The sequence below is a fragment of the Musca autumnalis genome, unplaced genomic scaffold (genome assembly GCF_047663935.1).
Source record: "Musca autumnalis isolate F117 unplaced genomic scaffold, ASM4766393v1 scaffold_2, whole genome shotgun sequence".
Lineage (NCBI taxonomy): Eukaryota > Metazoa > Arthropoda > Insecta > Diptera > Muscidae > Musca > Musca autumnalis.
Window position 1 is genome coordinate 268,724,005 of NW_027411755.1, and position 12,232 is coordinate 268,736,236.

The window sequence follows — 12,232 nt, forward strand, 5'->3', positions numbered from 1 at the left end:
GATGAAATAAATGAAATCGTGCTACTTTCAAGATTGGAACAGAAATTAAAAATGCTTTAACTTTCATAAAAAAATATAACCGAACCTATTTTCGATAAAATGACAGTGTTGTAAAATATGTGTCGCAGGTATACATACAAGTAAAAAGGTTAGTTTTTTCGTTTGTAAATGACACATAATAAATAAATAACATAAACAAAACTACTTGACCTGCTAACAACTTTCGTAAATTCACAATTCGTTTGAAAACCAATAAAGCTTATCATACATCATTCAAGGTATCATTGTTCAAGAAGAAGAAAATACTTCTCAATTTATATTATGGAAAATAACGACTGAGCATTATTTTGAAAGCAATTATCATTATCTTTATATTCTTTCCTTTACTAAGTACAAAGCCAAACATAAACGAACAATGAAACCAAAGAAGAAGGAAGGCAGTGAACACATAGAATACTCTGGCACTAGGAAGGATGTGGAGTCTTGTAAAAACGTCAACCACAAAGGCATAAACGTAAAGCAAACAGCTTAAAAAATGTAAAGCAATGAAGCAAACAAAAGACTTCATAATAAGCGATTAAAATTCCAAAACAACGCCGATAGAAAACTGAGTCTTAAGAAGAGAATAGGCTGTAAGTAAGGCTGTTAGCAAATGAAAGTCACATTCACTGATACCGAATACGATTGCATTTGGTGATATAGTTGCTCACTAATCGGAATGCAAAGAAAGCTTGCTATCTTTGGTCGTTGGATGGCGATTATATTTAAAAAGCAATGAAATGAAGGCATGTTTAAACTTGACGACAGAATAAGGCATTATTTGTTGTTTGCAGCTAAGTAAAGGATTAGTAAGAAGAAACATATGAATTATGTATATGCGGTTTTTAATAGAGTGGTATCAACTATATATTTTTGGAATTTATTTTGCAATATGTACTTTTCTGAAGTTTCTGTTTGAATTTGTTTTTTCGTGCCGGAGTTAAGTTCTCAGAAACCTACTCTATTATAAACTTCAAATGTCGCCGTGCACTTGTCTCTTTCAAATCGTTCAATGAACTTCTGTTGCATAAGAATGTCGGCTGAATGCCTGAATACAAGGTAAAGAGCCAACTGGATGACAATGGCAACAAAGGTAATTTAAAATTACCTAAGTGGCCTAACAAAGGCCAATTGTTTGCATTTGTCGACGTTCATGTCTATTCAAAAGAATTGTCTATGTTGCTGTCGGTTTATAACAATCTGATGCCAGTTGGACAATCTGGAAAGTATGCCATTTTTCTCATCTTATTTTTCGTACCCACTATGAATGTTTGAAAACGAGTCTAAAAATAAGTAAAATTTTAATAGATAATGTTTAAAGTTAAGGTTTAAGCATGTTATGTATTAAATCACATGTTATAATTCATATAAACCTGTGGAAAATATTTATACTGTTTTTAAGTGGAATTGTTCAAATTTAGTAAAGGTCAAAGATATAAAGGATTTTTTTGGCCAAAACTATTTTTTTAAAGTTTCAAAATTTTAATTGGTTTTTGCGAAGAATAATAAAAAACACATCAAGTCAATCGAAAATAATCAGTTTTTGTAAATACCATTAGTTTCCGTGGATTGACGCAGTACCAAAGTTGACACTTTTTTATGTAAAATTAAAACAGAATTTTTGCTGTAATATATACAATTTTTGTTGTATTGTGTCGCTGCATAAATATACAGAAGTGAGACCAAAGTTATTATGAATCGGGAAGCTGTTATTGAGTACTTTTATAATATTTACAAAAATAACGAAGAAATTTCTCTGTAACAGAAAGTAATGACGAAGTTTAAGCCATTGGGGTAAGGTAATACTCCAGACTTAAAAACAAGTTATCCAATTCAGGCGATTTTAACCGCTAAGTTCATACCCAATGAACTGGAAACTGCTATGGAATACAATCCTGAGTCCAATTGTTTGCTTTCCTACAATTTGTATAAGCCGAGTAGCGCTTTAATGGGGTTTTTAACATACCCCTGTTGTTGATAAAATGTTTATATACTTTGTTTCATAGATATTTTTGCATTATGCATCTTTTCTAGTATTTATATTTCTATGTCTTTGCTCCCTGGGACATAATTTTTTTAAATTTAAATGCATTTATGATGAACCCCTCTCAAAGGAATCAAATTTACATTCTCAAAAAATTGTTTTTATTATTGAAGGCGGTCAACGTGTGGTTTGTTTCCCAATGACACTTATCGAATATTTGCAATTCCCCTAAAATACGAATCTATCGACATGTAGTAGTTTGAAAATATGAACAACTTATGGAATATCCAGTACAGTTTGTAAGAGCTTAAAAATTCTCTGTTCATCGTGTGCAAATATCCGAGCAATTCGAACCTTTTCTCATTTTTTAAATAATATTTCGTTTGTGAAATGAAATAAATATCAGGTTGGAAGTTTCGTGTCTGTGTGTGACAACAAATACCTAACGACACAAAAAGTCAATTTTACTTTGGCATTATAAACAGCGGCAGCAACAACAGCAACACCAAGAAGGAATCTCTGAAGCCAAAGGCCACTCCAAACGAAATTTGATGACAACAACACTTTTGGAGCAACAAACAGGGCACAATAAAGCGCAATATGGAGTGAAATTTTAGCTGACTTTTGATCAGCGGCTGTGGCACTGACGACGATGCAGGATGGATGTGTGCTGCAATAACGAAATGAAACGATAACAATGTGGAATCTGCATTTCAATCCAAAGGACCCTCATCCGGATGACAGATACAATGTGATGGCATTGTGTGCACATCGTGAATTCAATACATACATTTGCACGGGGACAGTAATAACGAAAACGCTACAAAGGAGAAAAGTTTTCCCATTAAAACTGTAACATTAGATGGAACTATGCTCCCGTTTCAGCTGTTCTGCTCAGACTGCCCTGTGTTGTAGTTGTTGTCTAACCTGAGTGACGGCAGGTGAACTACATTAGTAAGCAAATTCCTTTTATAATCCTTTGAAGGTTTGGGCCTGGTGGGTAAAAGACTATGAATGTTCTGGAGTGGGTTGCAGTAGCAAATTGTATTTATCTTTAAGCTTCAGCGGTTGTAATATGCGAGAAAAATGGTTTTAACGAACCACTGGTTGTTGTCATATGTTGTTCAGTTGTTGTTCGTGTGCAAACAAAAGACAGCAGCATGGGCTGCAAAACAGATAAGACTTTGCAACTTCAAATTTTCTATGTTTGCAAATGTGAGAAAATGCACAAATACGAGGGACAAACTGAATTATAGGGGAAATCGTTTTCAGTAAGAAACGAATTGCGTTCGCAATTCATCAACATGACGCTTTGATCCTTTGAGGAAAGACTTGTCATCGTCGTTTTAAGTCGTCATCGTTTTGAATAGTCAATATTTCCTATAATTTGAAGACATCAGTTTAAAATTTTTGGAACTCCAATACACAATAGCGATCTGTGTATAGGATGCTGCCCCGTTTGGCTTGTTGTTGTCATTTATTTAAATAACAGGCAACCTACAAGCACTCTTTGAGTTGTACACGCCATACCGTCATTGTTTATTCTAAAGTTAAGAGTTTTTCTACTCAAGTGCATTGTTGTCTGTTTCGAGACGTACCCACTCCAATGCAGATTCTCTTGGTGTTGTTGTTAATTTTAGGTAAAATATCTGATGCAAGAGGGTCGTTTTTTATTGTTTCATACACGTTCGGGGTGGCTGGCCTCCCCCCTTGTTTACCATTGTTTGGTATGACTTCTTTCTTCTGTCGTGTTTACAAGTACCTCAAGAATGTGTGAGTGAATGAGAACATGTGTACGTATGCGTCGGGATGAGTTTGTTTTGCCTTGTCTATTTGTTTGCGTTACTTGAATGTCACTTAATACTGTCACAATATTGCAATGATGTATTCAGCAAACAACAAACACTTCAAAAGATGTTCATCCTTTGGTAGATTTGCATTTGGCGTTAGGCGCCAGACGCCACAGCAATTAGCTATGGAGTGATGAAGGTCTGGATGATACTTAAAATAGCTTTAGCAGTTCTCCAAGATATAAAATCGAAATATTTAAACGAAATACTTTGTTTATTTATTAGATAGATGTTATTAGATGATAAGACCTAGGAGGATAAGATACTATGGATTTGTGGCGGGATACCAAACCAAATTCTTGTGGACCTTTCCCCGAGGTAATCACTTAAAAGCATTGATTTCAAATATGCACTTAATTATGATTTCAGAAACATTTTTCGAAGGGACTTCTTAAGTGCAGCCCGATTCGTATTAGCTCAATGATTTGGGACCTAATTATAAAGATACACCTTATTGTTTGTTGCTTTACATATCTACCACGGGCTCATAAACTTTGTTTAACTTGATGATATAACCGCAGGCCTTCTGAGTGCAAGGATTCGTCAATCCATCCACTGCACCACGGTGGCACCCAAGAGAGATTATAAACCTTTTTAGATATCCAAGTTAAAATCTCGACAAACTGAGTCGATCTGATTATGTGTGTCCGTACATTCGTCTTTCTGTAAACACGCTAAAGGCAGCGATTTTAATCGGATCGTCATGATTTTTTAAGTGGACTTTAACTTCTGTGGCGAAAATCTCCCCCTTACAATAATGCAAAGTAGGTAGGCATATGTAGTCGAAAAACTGAGATGTCGCTATAGTTGTCAATCCATCCATTTTATTTTTTGGATTTCAATAGTAAAGGCAAATATATCACAGCTTTGGTTGGGAACATTTTAATTATAATGACCAGTATTAAATAAAACCTTCTCAGCTTTAAATTGGTATCGATTGTGTTAGCAAAAGTAGTCAATCAGAACAGATATTAAAAAAGCTTAGCTATCTCATTTTCGAATTTGTGGAATTTTATTTCCGTGATGGATATCTGTGCTTCTGCTGGACGTATTCCAAGAGAAAGGCTTCATAATAAAACTAGACTGTTATGGCGTTTGGCATAGTCGGGCTTGTCCTGACTATAGACTTTTTTATGGTTGTTAAAGAATTATTGTTTAAGTCTGGAGTATTCCCCCATTGGCTTAACTTCATCACTCTCCTCTTTGCAGAGAAAAACGAAAAGAAAATTTTTAAAGAATTGTATAAAAATGTATATATTTAGCTAAGTTCCCTCTGTTTTTTTCAGAAACTCCAACACTCAGACATTCAATTCTTTATTCCATTTGCCAGCCAGGGACCATTTTGTTGACTTGTTGCAATCTACATGCCAAATCTTTGAATATTTAATAATTATCGAAAACAAGTACTAAATTGCTACAAACATTCGTTTATGTAGAGTAACAATCTTTAAAGCTACAGCAAATTAGACAAACATTCTATGAGGATTTATTTTCTTCCTTCCCCTATGGCTATCGAATTCAATTACTCGGTATATCTAAACAATTTGCTTATATCCCCTATACATACATATCTTATGACGGTAGAGGACCATATTCTGTTTGAGCAAAAAATTGTCATTTTTCATTGTCAGTCTGTGGGTGTTCAAAAAAAAAAACATGTTTCCGGTTTCGTTTCTTGGCAAAGAATGCTGTTAGTTGTTTGCGCTCAACCGAGTAATTAGAAATTATATCCAATTGCCTTGCGGCTGATTTTTGATTTTCATAGAAATTGAAGTCGACAATGCAGGAGCTGACACACGCATAGGCCTAGACATTCTTAAAATCTAACAGCAAACACGTACACATCATCAGAACCACAAACGCAGACAAACATATTCCCGCCCAAAGGCCCGATGAATGTCACTGACAATGTAGAAATGCAAAGGACACTCAGGTCATTGACGATGACCACTAATGTTTCCGTTTGTTTTCTCCCAACGCTCCGCCCCGGTGGTCTAATAGTAAAATAGCATTTTTGTTGTAGTTTCGCCTGTTGTTGTTCTCGTTAAATTGTAGCTTGTGGTTATGCTTAATACACCGAGTATAGTGACACTTATGCGTACATTCATATGTGCGTAACTATGTCCATTCGGTGGCATATTTGAAGAGGTCGTGAATAAAAAACATACACTTCCATACAATATATGTATATCAAATAAATCGAGATAATGCTCTTAGTCATCGTATAAGTGTATAGTATAAATGACGGTTTATAGGCCTTTTTGATTATATTAGACAGAATCCAGAACATCAACATTTTTCGCGTTGGCAAATCCCCTCAGTGTAATGATGGCGTACATTTCCTGATTATTTCATTAAAATCTTCTCTACAAGTGGTCTTGTAAGACACGTCATATCGACACCTCCAAATAATAGTATGCTAAGTCTAAAAAGTGAGTTTTGCAGGAGAAGCTTTCAAAGTTTGGCAATTATTTTGAACTTCAGTACTATGCTAAGTCAATATTTGTTTATAACTTCTGTTCGGCTTGACCGATCATTACCAAAATTAGACAGAATTTAAGTTAAAGGACGTTCGACACCTCCAAATAATAGTTTGCTAATTCTGAAAAGCGAGTTTTGCAGGACAAGCTCTAAAAGTTTTGAAATTTCTTTGACCTTCAGTACTATGCTAAGTAAATATTTGTTTATAACTTCTGTTCGGATTGTCCGATCATTACCAAAATTTGACAGAATTTAAGTTAAAGGACGTTAAATATAAAAATGTAAAGAACTTGAAAACATGCTAAGTCGACTTAGCATACTATTGTTTGGAGGCGTCGATATGAACTCCGTGATAAAAAGTAGATCTCATATCATTGAGCCAATTTAAATTGGTGCATAGAAATCGATTTTCCTGGTCAAAACCCCAATTGTTTGTCGTTACTGTTGTTGTTGTAAGGGATTCGATAGTAAATATATTGAAGCCAGGGAAACCCATAAAAATAAACACAAAGACCTAGAACCTAGAACATAACAAAGACATAGAACAAAATGGACTAGACAATATACATGCAACAAAAAATGTTTATGAAACAATGTATGGAAACATTACCCTTAACAAAAACAATACAGGTACCAGGTAATTTAAAATCGAAATATAGGAGGAACATTTCATGTAATAATATCAGAAACGGAATTTATGAATTCAAGGATCTATTCCAGAAGAATTCCATGTCAATTGGATCGTTAATTCGGTCGGCTTATACAAATTGTAGGAAAGCAAAAAATTGGACTCAGGATTGTATTCCATAGCAGTTTCCAGTTCATTGAGTATGAACTTAGCGGTTAAAATCGCCTGAAATTCTTAACTACTTAGCAGAATGTTGTTATGATATCGTAACAACAGAGCTTAACTCCATCTATTGACAAATGTTAACAATTGCAAAGATATATAATACAATAAGATGGGACATTTCCATTGCTAGTATATCGAGCCCTTTCCGCGAAAAAGATGTAAGCGACATTTTTTCGATTTTCTTTTTTTTTTACGGAAATGGATAAAGAATATTCCAACCCACCATCTCCAAAATTTTTAGAACTCTGCCACTTACCATTACGAAATTAGAGCAAAAACAATTTTGATGTAAGCGCCTTTTTATTTTGTTTATATTTTTAGGTGACAGCGAATTGTCGCTTACATCAAAATTATACATTAATATACCATATAGTTATTAGACTATTTTACAAGAAATTCGCTTTAATCTTATAACTTTTCAAATAAATACTTGCTTTTAATGTAAGTTGCTTTGTTTTTAAATTATAGATGTGAATTACTCTAAAAATGATTTGTTTCAAATAAATTTTTTTTGATGTAACCGCCACTTCTTTATGTAACAGTCTGATTGCGTGACAGCGAAAAAGATGTAAGCGACACTAATTGCCGTTATATTGAAGATATTCCACAAATTACTTATTTTTTTAGTAAATAGTATTTAGTAAAATTTGCTTTTTGTCGCTTACACCTTTTTCGCGGGAAGGGCTCGATATATCGGCAGATGGCGCTGGTGGTCTAACATAATGTGATGTTACAATATGGTGACATGAATTATGTTATATTTAACATAGTTCACATTGGTGTACATTTTTGTTTCTGTTAATTGTCTGTTATACATGAACGCCCTCTATGCTTGAATATTAAAATTAACTCGATTGTGCATGATGTCCAATCTTTACCATTGTATGTCTTTGACAATTGAGATTTCCAATCTATATATATTTAAATCTTTGATATTTATATCCTTTTTATAAGGTGTTAGTATTATTACAAAAAATTATTATTATTATTATTTAAAAAAAAATCACTGTAAAAAAAGAAAAAAAGAAACCTAATCGTAACGTAATGATGTCTGCCAACCAAAAAGATTTCAAAAATAATGACACGACAGCAATGTGAACTACTCGTAAAACGGACAAATATGTTACATACTTATATCATTAACCACGTAAAAGCAAGCATCTAACACTTCAACAGGACGTGATCGCTGCAAGTCTCACAATTTGCGTTGATAACAACTTGTAAAAATTTAAAGGCAATTTCATGAAGAACAGGTGCGTGTTTAAGTGCCTAGTTATCGTAAGTTGACAATATTAACGAAGAAACACAGGAATGGAAAATTAAGAAAAAAGAAAAATTGTCCAATGCATAGAAAATACAACAAATTACATGACCTTTTTGCACAGGATATTGTAACTCGCGAACAGTTGTAATATACCATAACTTTTGAACGCACATAGGTAAAATAAGGTTGGTTTGGCACGATTCACCGATGTGTTTCTTAATATAATAATTTGAGCAAAAGCTGTGTAATGTAAAAAATAGGAAGACTTCGTTGAAGGAATCGATTTTTTATCCTAATTTCCAATTAGTGGTTTTAGAACACAATGCAGAGTTTAGGTTCCAAAGAAGAAGTTAAAGAATACACTTCAAAGACGAAGTTTCTAATGTATGATTTTTTAATAGATCCACTACATCTACCTCAAACGAAAGCTGAAAATTTGAAAACTGAATTTCTGTAATTTATGCTCTAATCGCGACGCACGTATTCATCTAAAAGCTTATTATGTAATTGAATTGGCAAATACCATTTCGCATTTTTTATTGTTGTATAACCTGCAAAGGATCTCAGCAATCTGAGCCCAAAGTCGAAAAAAAATCTTTTTTGATTTAAAATTTACAAATGTCCTTCGATTTCATTGGAAGCCCGCGTAAATTTAGTTTCTTACGTTTTGAATCTAATAAGTCACGGCATGTCAACACAAAACATGTTTTTTTTAAATATCGCATTTATCGCACATTTAAAATGTAGGAAAACAGATATGTACGTATTAAAAAACAACCGAGAATAGATTTTTTCTAAAAATTGAGTGCGATGCTACATCCACGGTTCATGATGGGTCGCAATGAAACGACATCAAATGATATATTTTTAATGGTGCACATTGTAATCGGATGACGAAGAGCTCAAAAGTGTTTTCTTCATATTTTCCTATAAAACCGTAAAAAAATTAAATTAGAATAAAATGATTTTTATTTTTTTCGTCATATTTTCTTCGTATGTTTGCAAATAACATGAAAATTATAGCTCCAACCTTCACGACTTGAGTTTTATTTTATTTCTCACAATGTGTTTCGACAAATGTTGGTATACCAAGTTACTGCCAATACAGTAAACTAATCCTTTAAAAGTCTTCACTTCGAGCGGTATCGTAGTACTTTCCAACCCGCAATACCACAATTCTTTGTACACATGTTTTATATCCGTATCGAATACTAAATACCAAATATCAGCCATTTCGGTACGATAAAATGGCTAGGACTTTCAAAATACTGAAAATCGGTAGGTCCCGTTCTATCACAACGTGGACCGATATAGCCCCTTTTCAATACCAACAAGTAAGAAAGTATCAGTCATCTGTGCTGACGGAGATATATCCTCAGCCACTGACCATAAAAAAACCAACAAAACCAAACCAAGCCAAACACAATAATTATGCCGCTCTTGTAGAGCGTTGTCTACCATTAGGTTTCTTAAAACTAAAAAAAATTTAACTTACAATTGTCAACTCCGGACGATTTTTTGTTATTTAAAGATTTTACAATATTCATCACTTCGCTCTTAGAAGTAAACATTGAACAATTCAATTCGCTTACTACGTCGCATTCGTCACGGAATGTCGTTATACTGTCAGAAAGCAAAGACAAGGTACCTTCAACAGATTCATCGACATTGTCAACATATCTAACGGGAGAAGGGGAAATATAAACTGATTGATTGACTGATTGAAATGATCCTTTAAGTGATTTTATTTTTGTATTCAATCTGATCAGAATGAGCTTTAAACTACTCGATATAAAAATCGATTTCTTGATTGGACAAATTACAGTTTTTTGGTGGGTTGTGCTCGGATATCGTACTGCGTATATAATTTCTAAATAGTCTTCAGTTAGTATTTTTAAATGAGGTTGTCGTTTTTGGAACTCTATATATAAAATCAAATTCAGACAAACGTATGATAATACTCAACGGCAGATGATCTGAGAATGTTGGCAAAGTGGATGTTCCATAATTCCTGTTATTATAATCAATTATATTACTACTTATTAAGAAATTATCTAGATGAGAAGAACCCGAGGTAAAGGTGGGGATTCTTGAAACGGTCATGGATTCGCTCTGTAACCAATTCAAGAGAACGGTACCATTATAATCATTATCAGTATCACCCCAGGCAATGTTCTTCGCATTCAAATCACCACCGAAAATAAATCCATCATAACTCTCCGAATATCTTAAAATTGCCGTCAAACTATTTATTATTTCTAGCCTGTTGTGATTACTAGGGATGTAAAATGAACTAACAATAAATTTCTTATTAGTACAATTATGACTAACTTCGACCTCTGCACATACGCTCAAAAAATTATGACCTGGAATAAAAATTCTTTTAAAAGCGATAGTTTTTCTAAACGCTATAGCAACTCCCAAGGGACTTTTATCAGCAATCACAGAGAATTTATCTAAAGAAAGAAGCATATTATTACGCAAATGCAATTCGTGTAAAAAAGCTATATCAACTTTAAAACAAGGTAATAAAGCATATAACTCACCTTTTCTGGCACTATATATTAAAGATCTAACATTAAATGTAACGATATTAAGATTTCTACGAGCCATAAGTATTTTGAATGTCCATCAAAATACTTAAGAACTCAGTTTTTGCTAGTTCTTGGGACACAGACTGATAATTCTTTTAGAATTTCATAATTCGTAGTTCTAATGTTAGTTTGTTCCGGTTCAAGGAATTGTTTTGCAATATTTAAAAGTTCTGCGATAATTGGCAGTGGTTGCTTAGGACTGGATTTAGTTATAAATAAACTAGCATATGATTGAATGGAAAACCCTTTGACAAGATTCACTGACAACTTCTTTAGCTAATTCCTTACGTGATTTATGTTTATTCAGCATGGTACAATAGCTGACATAGGCTTTACACCCTCTATTATTTGAAGCATGCCCTCTTTTTTACAGTTAACACAATTAGAATTGGTAGGTGCTATACTTCACATTTTATCAGGGTTTCGGAGTCGGAGTCTACGAGTCGGAGTCGAGCAATTTTGCTGGAGTCGGAGTCTGAGTCAAAAAAACAACTCGACTCCGACTCCGGGCAAATTTTTTTCCACGTTATAGAAATATAACATTAAATTTGGAACAAGAACTTTTTTAAAAATCATTATTTATTTTAAAAGAATGGTATAAGAAAATATATCAGGAAAAATGTCTAAAATTGTCTTTTTCATTTCAGAAAAATAAAAAAAAAAAAATTGATACTACATAAATGGTTTTTGGTACATAGATTAAGAAAAAAATCAGCATTCCAAATCTGTTTTCGTTACTAACTTTGATCGTTGCGCGCAAAAGATATGACTGTTTTAATTATGATAATTAGAAAAAATTCTAGAAAAATCGCGGCTTAATATTGTTAGCTGTTATATCTTATTATCGTGAACTGAATTCGTAACCTTTGCGATGATGCAAAAAAATAATCGCAAAGTCTCAATGGATTCGCGAAAAATCAAATTTGTTAAATAATTTCACGTATTTACAATCATATTTTTGAAACAATAGCGCTCATACTTACAAAAAGTATATAAAAAAATTATAACATCATCCAGACATTTTGAGGAGTAAAATGAAACCTAAGTTGTGAAGGTTGGAGCTATAGTATTCAAGTTATTTGCAAAAATACGAAGAAAAAATAACGAAAAATTAAAATCATATTATTCTAATTTTATTTTTTTATGGTTTTCTAGGAAAAGTTGGAG